Source organism: Engystomops pustulosus, unplaced genomic scaffold (assembly GCF_040894005.1).
Source record: "Engystomops pustulosus unplaced genomic scaffold, aEngPut4.maternal MAT_SCAFFOLD_595, whole genome shotgun sequence".
NCBI classification, from domain to species: Eukaryota; Metazoa; Chordata; class Amphibia; order Anura; family Leptodactylidae; genus Engystomops; species Engystomops pustulosus.
In genome coordinates this window covers 2,054-5,000 of record NW_027285474.1, presented here as the reverse complement: position 1 = coordinate 5,000, position 2,947 = coordinate 2,054, and positions in this window count along the sequence as shown.

Genomic DNA, 2,947 nt, shown 5'->3' with positions numbered 1-2,947 from the left:
TTGGCCTATCCGGCCACATGTCACTGTCCCCCGGCCAGACTTGGCGGCAAGTCCCGGGGAGGAACAAGCCATGGAAGTAGGAGCTCCTACTTCCAAAGCGATGACGTCAGCGGGAGGCAGCCGCTCGGCCGTATCCGGCGGCATGTCACTGTTCCCCGGCCAGACTTGGCGGCAAGTCCCGGGGGACGAACAAGCCCATGGAAGTAGGGGCTCAGCGGGAGCAGCCAGTTGGCCTATCCGGCCACATGTCACTGTCCCCCGGCCAGACTTGGCGGCAAGTCCCGGGGAGGAACAAGCCCATGGAAGTAGGAGCTCCTACTTCCAAAGCGATGACGTCAGCGGGAGCAGCCGCTCGGCCGAATCCGGCGGCATGTCACTGTTCCCCGGCCAGACTTGGCGGCAAGTCCCGGGGACGAACAAGCCCATGGAAGTAGGGGCTCAGCGGGAGCAGCCAGTTGGCCTATCCGCCACATGTCACTGTCCCCCGGCCAGACTTGGCGGCAAGTCCCGGGGAGGAACAAGCCCATGGAAGTAGGAGCTCCTACTTCCAAAGCGATGACGTCAGCGGGAGAAGCCGCTCGGCCTATCCGGCCACATGTCACTGTCCCCCGGCCACACTTGGCTATAGGTCCCGGGGAGGAATAATGCCCATGGAAGTAGGAGCTCCTACTTCCAAAGGGGCAAGTCAGCGGGAGCAGCCACTTGGCCTATCCGGCCAAGTTTCACTGTTCCCCGGCCACACTTGGCTGTAGGTCCCGGAGAGGAATAATGCCCATGGAAGTAAGAGCTCCTACCTCCAAAGGGGCAAGTCAGCGGGAGAAGCCACTTGGCCTATCCGGCCACATGTCACTGTCCCCCGGCCAAGCTTGGCTGTAGGTCCCGGGGAGGAATAATGCCCATGGAAGTAGGAGCTCCTACTTCCAAAGGGGCAAGTCAGCGGAAGAAGCCACTAGTTCTATCCGGCCAAGAGTCACTGTTCCCCGGCCTTACTTGGCAGTAGGTCCCGGGGAGGAATAATGCCCATGGAAGTAGGAGCTCCTTCTTCCAAAGGGGCAAGTCAGCGGGAGAAGCCACTTGGCCTATCCGGCCAAGAGTCACTGTTCCCCGGCCACTCTTGGCAGTAGGTCCCGGGGAGGAATAATGCCCATGGAAGTAGGAGCTCCTACTTCCAAAGGGGCAAGTCAGCGGGAGAAGCCACTAGTTCTATCCGGCCAAGAGTCACTGTTCCCCGGCTACACTTGGCAGTAGGTCCCGGGGAGGAATAATGCCCATGGAAGTAGGAGCTACTACCTAAAAAGGGTGAAGACACTTGGCTCTAAGTCCCGAGAGGTATACTGCCCATGGGAGTAAGAGCTCCTACTTCCAAAGGGGCAAGTCAGCGGGAGAAGCCCACTTGGCCTACCCGGCCAAGAGTCACTGTTCCCCGGCCACACTTGGCAGTAGGTCCCGGGGAGGAATAATGCCCATGGAAGTAGGAGCTCCTACTTCCAAAGGGGAAAGTCAGCGGGAGAAGCCACTTGGCCTACCCGGCCAAGAGTCACTGTTCCCCGGCCACACTTGGCAGTAGGTCCGGGGAGGAATAATGCCCATGGAAGTAGGAGCTCCTACTTCCAAAGGGGCAAGTCAGCGGGAGAAGCCACTTGGCCTATCCGGCCACATGTCACTGTCCCCCGGCCACACTTGGCTGTAGGTCCCGGGGAGGAATAATGCCCATGGAAGTAGGAGCTCCTACTTCCAAAGGGGCAAGTCAGCGGAAGAAGCCACTAGTTCTATCCGGCCAAGAGTCACTGTTCCCCGGCCTTACTTGGCAGTAGGTCCGGGGAGGAATAATGCCCATGGAAGTAGGAGCTCCTACTTCCAAAGGGGGCAAGTCAGCGGGAGAAGCCACTTGGCCTATCCGGCCAAGAGTCACTGTTCCCCGGCCACACTTGGCAATAGGTCCCGGGGAGGAATAATGCCCATGGAAGTAGGAGCTCCTACTTCCAAAGGGGCAAGTCAGCGGGAGAAGCCACTAGTTCTATCCGGCCAAGAGTCACTGTCCCCGGCTACACTTGGCAGTAGGTCCCGGGAGGAATAATGCCCATGGAAGTAGGAGCTACTACCTCCAAAGGGTGAAGACACTTGGCTCTAAAGTCCCCGAGAGTATACTGCCCATGGGAGTAAGAGCTCCTACTTCCAAAGGGGCAAGTCAGCGGGAGAAGCCACTTGGCCTACCCGGCCAAGAGTCACTGTTCCCCGGCCACACTTGGCAGTAGGTCCCGGGGAGGAATAATGCCCATGGAAGTAGGAGCTCCTACTTCCAAAGGGGCAAGTCAGCGGGAGAAGCCGCTTGGCCTACCCGGCCAGAGTCACTGTTCCCCGGCCACACTTGGCAGTAGGTCCCGGGGAGGAATAATGCCATGGAAGTAGGAGCTCCTACTTCCAAAGGGGCAAGTCAGCGGGAGAAGCCACTTGGCCTATCCGGCCAAGAGTCACTGTTCCCCGGCCACACTTGGCAATAGGTCCCGGGGAGGAATAAATGCCCATGGAAGTAGGAGCTCCTACTTCCAAAGGGGCAAGTCAGCGGGAGAAGCCACTAGTTCTATCCGGCCAAGAGTCACTGTTCCCCGGCCACACTTGGCAGTAGGTCCGGGAGGAATAATGCCCATGGAAGTAGGAGCTACCACCTCCAAAGGGTGAAGACACTTGGCTCTAAGTCCCCGAGAGGTATACTGCCCATGGGAGTAAGAGCTCCTACTTCCAAAGGGGCAAGTCAGCGGGAGAAGCCACTTGGCCTATCCGGCCAAGAGTCACTGTTCCCGGCCACACTTGGCAGTAGGTCCCGGAGAGGAATAGTGCCCATGGGAAGTAGGAGCTCCTACTTCCAAAGGGCAAGTCAGCGGGAGAAGCCACTTGGCCTACACGGCCAAGAGTCACTGTTCCCCGGCCACACTTGGCAGTAGGTCCC